Raw genomic sequence first — 6151 nt, 5'->3', positions numbered from 1 at the left:
TTGTGGTCATGGCAGACTGGGTGGGTATGGCCAAGGTGGGCATGGTCACCTCGATGTTGCTCATGGGGAGAGATGCCTGTGAGGGCCAGGCAAGGTTGGGGGAGATCCAGGGGGTCTCTGGCAGGTGGGGCAGTGGGCAGGAGGCTTGTCCTGTGGGGTGAGGTGAGGCAAGGCGAGGCAGGGTGGGGGTGCCATTGTCGCAGCGCAAGGCGAGGCAGGGGCCAGGGTGGCTGCTGCCTGATACCATCGGCCCCCGCACACAGAGGCCAGCAAACACATGGGGGGCAACAGTGTGCATCAGCAGCCACAGCCTGCCGCCACCTCGACTGGCGCACTCTGGGGCTCTGCAGCCTGCCACCAGCAGTTCAGAGAAGCTGCCTCTGAGCTGGATGGACGGCCCACAGCTGAGGAGGCGATGCAGTGGGTCGTGCCCGGGAAAAGGAGAGCATGCGAGGCCAGGAGGGATGGGACGGGGGGAGGGAAACCAGCCGTGCCGGGATGCATCCGGCCACATGGGACCTCGGCCAGTTAGCACGTGGCTGGTTGAAGAGGGATGGTTGCCATCTCCGGGGCATGGCGCACGTGCCCACAGAGAGAGCTCTGAATGCCGCCTCTGGCACGCATGCCATAGGTTCGCCACCACTGTCATAGGCCCTGTGAAGCAATCCATTTGCAGCCACTATAAACCTTAATATGGATCTTTCTGCCACAAAGAAGAGGGAGTCAAGCTATTCTTCAAAGCACCTGAGGGACAAGAAGCAACGGATGGAAACTAATCAAGGAGAGAAGCAACCTAGAACTAAGGAGAAATTTCCTGGCAGTAAGAACAATCAGCCAGTTGAACAACTTGCTTCCAGAAGTTGTGGGTGCTCCAACACTGAGGTTTGCTAAGAAGAGACTGGACAACCATTTGTCTGAAATGATATAGGGTCTCCAGCTTGAACAGGGGGGTTGGACTAGATAGAAGACCTCCAAGATCCCTTCCAATTGTATTATTCTGGTCTTAAATTTGACAGCAGACAGGAATATTGCAGAGATGTGATTTTCTGCTAATTTTGCAACAGAAAGACACAGAGGGGAAAAATCGGTTTCTAAGCCTTCAAATTGTATTCCTTTTTGTGAATGAAACCCTTCCCCAAATCATCTGGCCCCACCCATTTGGCAAGACCCAATGACATCTTTGTCCTGGCCAAGTGATTTTTCTTTTAAAGAAAAAAAGTATCGCCCCCAACTGTCCTCTGACTCGGAGATGGCTGCATCTGACTGAGATTTGACAGGCAGGTTGGATGAAATCATCATTACTATGCTGTGGTTTCACAATCAACAGTTCATCTAAGCTTGGAATGGTTTCTTAAAGCCTGACAGAACCCTGAGGGCATAACTCTGGCCTCCTGACAACCCCAGAAGCTCTCTTTTTCTCGGTCCATTCCTTGTAATTCTTTAAATGTTTTGTTCTCCTTCAAAAGATATTTCTGTTTCCTGATTGATTCTCAAAGGGGCGGTTTTATTTCTTTTGAATTTTCCCTGGAAGGGAGGTGCTTCTGAGCTGAGTTTACAGGTAATCCTTGACTTACAATCACAATTGAACCCCTTGCTAAGCAAGACAATTAGGTGAGTTTTGTCCCATTTTATTACCTTTCTTGCCACAATTTGTAAGTGAATCACTGCAATTGTTAAGTTAGTAACAGTTTTTTTTTTAATGAATCAGCCTTCCCCATTAGCTTTGCTTATCAGAAGAGCGCAAAAAGTGATCACATGACCCCAGGACACTGCAGCTGTCATAAATACATGCCAATCACCAAGTACCCAAATTTTGATCATGTGACCATGGGGATACTGCAATGGTTGTAGGTGTGAAAAAGGTCATAAGTCACTTTTTCCAATGCTGTTGTTAACTGCAAAAGATCACTAAATGGATGGTTGTAAGTCAAGGATTACCTATATTGGCAGAAAGAGAGATCAGCCTTATGGTGGGGAAGGTGTTTTCTCATATACATCTTTTGGTCAGTAAAACCGCCCAATGCTTTCAGATCTGAAGAAGATCCATGGGAAGTCCTTGAAGGCTGGGATTGAGCTGAAGGGTGACAAACTAGGAAGTTTGTAAATAATGGAAGAGAAGACTCAGACACCTTGATTGCCTTCCTATCAGTCCAAGAATCTACATTCTGCTTTCTATCTTGAGTAATTCCATCTGGTCTTCCAAATGTTTATGAGTGGATAATAAGATAGCAGCTGTGCCAAATGGTCCTTCCTGGAAATTGCACACACTCACTCACCTTCTCCCTTACCTGTGTCCCTCTCCTCCGCATACTGTCTATCAAAAGCGTCCATAAGCATTCAACCCCTTGCAGAAAAGTTCTTAACTCAACCTTAAAACCCAGTGGTACCCAGCTGTCCATCGAAGTGGCTAATGGATGCCTATAGCGCTTATTGGAAAGGCAGCGAAGAGTTTAAAATTAGCAGTTGGACCAGTAGAAAAGCAAACCAGCATGTTACTCCCTGCAAAGGTTTCCTCTCTCATCCGTCCCTCAACCACTGATCTTTCCTCCATTGCTGTGCATATGTAAAAGAGAAAGAGTGTGCATGGTAGAGTTGCCTAGCAACTGATTGATTTCCCATTTGATGTGACGGCTGATTCTTTCAGGGGTCACAAATATAAGCCCTTGGTCCTTATGGGGTGATGGACATTTTGGGAAAGCAGCCCAAAAAAAAAAAATCCAAAGTGCTAGGTCAGGTGAAGGTTTGGGGGCATAGGTGTCTGGGGGGGGGGTGGAGAGGAAGAGACCTCCAATTTTGCTCTTCTGTCCCTCTCATCCCAAAAATAGCCTTCTTTTGAAAAAGCAGCTGCATTGCACCATTGTAACCGTGAAGAGCGTCGAGAGCTGTCCTAGGTTTCATTGCTGTTTGACGGTTGCTGTGGGCCTATGCTCACAGCATCTCATAATGCACAATTTTACGATTTGAAGGCAATAATGTGTTGGCTTTTATAGTTGCCTGTTTTACTACAGCAGAGCTGTCCCCAGAGCAGGAAAAAAAAAACATGGCTGATTCATGGTGCTAAGTAACCTTGCCTATTATAAATGACTGCCATCGTGTTCTGTAATAGCTTGAAGAGTTGTCGGCCCAGGCGCGCGTGTGTGTGTGCGTAGGGGTGTGTGTGTTTGTGTGTGTGTGTGTGATTGGCTTTAGGGGATATTGGAGAAGGAGAAGTGGGTGGATGGGAAGAAACAGCAGGGAAACTGTTATTTCTTCAGAGCGCTGTGTATTTGGCACTGTCATTTCTCCAAGGGCAAAATTGCCAGCATGGGTTCAAAAGCAACAAGAACAGTTAAAAATATTTGCATCCATGTGCTACATTTAAGGATTGGGCTGGAAACATTTGCATCCTGCAGTCACAGGTCTTACTGAGGTCACTGGCCATCATAAAAAAATTCAATATGATGCCCATGAAAATAAAGGGAAGGAGTCCTAACTTAAATATCAAAACAATTAGCAATCAAGTAGATCTAAATTGGAGAACTCCTTCAAGCTTGGGACTCTTTTGTCAGCCCCACTTCTACTTGCAATGCTGAATTATAAAGGTTAAATAACAGAGTTGGAAGGAACATTAGAGGTCTTCTAGTCCAACCCTCTATTCAAGCAGGAGACTCTACACCATTTCAGACAAGAGGCTGTCCAGTCTCTTCTTAAAAACTCCCAGTGTTGGAGCATTCACCGCTTCTGGAGGCAGGTTGTTCCACTGATCAATTGTTCTAACTGTCAGGAAATTTCTCCTTAGTTCTAGGTTGCTTCTCTCCTTGGTTAGTTTCCATCCGTTGCTTCTCCTGCCTTCAGGTGCTTTGGAGAATAGATTGACCCCCTCCTCTTTGTGGCAGCCCCTGAGATATTGGAACACTGTTATTATTCAAACCTTACCCTTTGTTTGGTCTCTGGATGAAGCGAGTCTCTGTTCTGGCTCTTGTATTCATTTGTATCAGGAAGAAAGTAAGACATGGCTAGCCAGTAAAACGGATGAGCTGAGTGGTAAAAGAAATCCATAATTATCACTTGACAGGGAAGTGATGGAACTGGGGAAGGGGGAGAGCTTGGATTAATTCTGCTGACCTTCTATGCGTGGTCATTATTCTTTAAGGGGATCAATTGGAAGAGAGTCAGGAAACCATTCTGAAGATGCCTGTATTTTAGGGCCGAGCATGGGGGGAAAGTATTGTAATCAATTTTGTTGCACTGCTAGGGTTTGCAAGGAAAATAGCAATAACACTATGATACCTCTTGAAAGATGGAGCTGGAACAGTGACTACTTAAGAAGAAAAATCCCAAACTGAAACATAAAATAGATGCAGGTACTCCTTGACTTAACAACTCTTTGTTTGGCTACCATTCAAAGTTACAACGACACTGAAAAAAGTGGCATATAATTGGTCCTTGCACTTACAACTGTCACAGGATCCATATTCTGGCTGGGCACTGAAAAATGACCAGGGGACCATAGATGATCTCTGTCCTGAGACTGCTCCATTCCTATCTAAGAGACATAATAACTTCAGCAGTATGAAGCAAAACAAAAGAGTTTTCTGGAATACTTAAGTTCCAGTAAAAATTTTCCAGTATTCAAAATTCCTGGTGAAAAGCATTGAGGCTTTGGATATTCATGCCTTGCTGTTCTTACATGCTGAGTTCTTGTGTATTTATTGTCATCTCTGTGAGTGTGCTGCTGCCTGCTGGTGATGTGAGAATAGTGATCAAACCAACTTTCATAGGAGCTTAGTGTGAACCTAATTTTTGTTTAAGCTTCCCACAGATTGTAATCTGCTCTTTATTTCATTTTTTTATGTGGTTTCAAAGTGATAACTACACATTCCAAAGTAATAAACCTAAGCTTTCTTGTGCTCAATGGGTAAGTAGAGTCTGTCAACATTGCTGCAAGGATAAAGAGCATAATTCATTGTCATTATTTTCCGGTTCTTCCTATCCAGGGCTTTTAGTTTTGCTTATGTCCAGCCCACTATTCCAACTGTGTATCTAATGACTGGAATTGCCCATGTGTTGATTGCCTTCATGGTATTTCCTCCATTGAGTTTAGACTTTAATATCTTTTTCACTCTCTTGATATATACACTTCTAACCTTTTTCTTATTATTATTATTTTAATTCCTCTTTAGATTTTATTTAATATCCAAACATGTTCCTTCTTGGCAATCTGAATTTAAAATCCTAGTTTCCACTTTTAAACTTGATCTTAGATATACAGTTCTTTGTAAGCTTGTCCCATGAATAGATTCTATGTCTCAAAACTGCTCAGAACTGACTTCTATTAGAATGGTGATGCTTATTGAAGGACATCCAGTGGTGGGATTCAGCTGGTTCACACCAATTTGACAGAACTGATACTTAACTTTTTGTTGAGTTTGGCGAACCAGTTATGATAAATCCACGAGGCGTGTCACACTAGTGATACCGCCATTGCCAGGAGGCGTGTCGCGCCGGTGATGACATCAATGTGATGTGCATCATGCTGCTGATGTCAACGCGATACACGTTGCACCGGTGATGACGTAAATGTGATGTGCATCATGCTGGTGATGATGACAATGCAGTGATAACGAAAATGCAAGGTGCGTCACGCTGGTTGTTAAATTATTTGAATCCCACCACTGAGGACATCTATGTAGCTTTTAGATGGAAACTTCAATCTGTTGTCTGTTTTGTTGTTCTGTAAATTGGAATACACATCTCCAGCCATATTCTAGTTTTGGGGATGTTATGCCTAAATTTTCCAGGATTTATTTTTCCTCCTAGAGCAAGGTTACTTACTCTAAATTATGGAAAAAGAAAGAATGTACTGTGAGGTTATATGGCAATGATCTGAATACACACCCTATATTTCACAGCAATTATTTGATCCCACCCATTGTAAAAAGTGTCCATTGGATATTATGGTTAAATGGTTGCTGAAAAATATTTTAATTTGTTGATGAAAATTCTTTCAATGCATTTTGATGTGCTGTTCCTTGTTAAAAATGCAGTTGCATGGAGTTTCTTAATACAGAATATATTTATACACACACACACACACACACACACACACATATATATATATATATATATATATATATATATATATATATATATATATATATATATATATATA

Source organism: Protobothrops mucrosquamatus, unplaced genomic scaffold (genome assembly GCF_001527695.2).
Source record: "Protobothrops mucrosquamatus isolate PMUCROS unplaced genomic scaffold, P.Mucros_1.0 scaffold59, whole genome shotgun sequence".
NCBI lineage: Eukaryota > Metazoa > Chordata > Lepidosauria > Squamata > Viperidae > Protobothrops > Protobothrops mucrosquamatus.
This window is presented reverse-complemented; position numbering follows the sequence as displayed.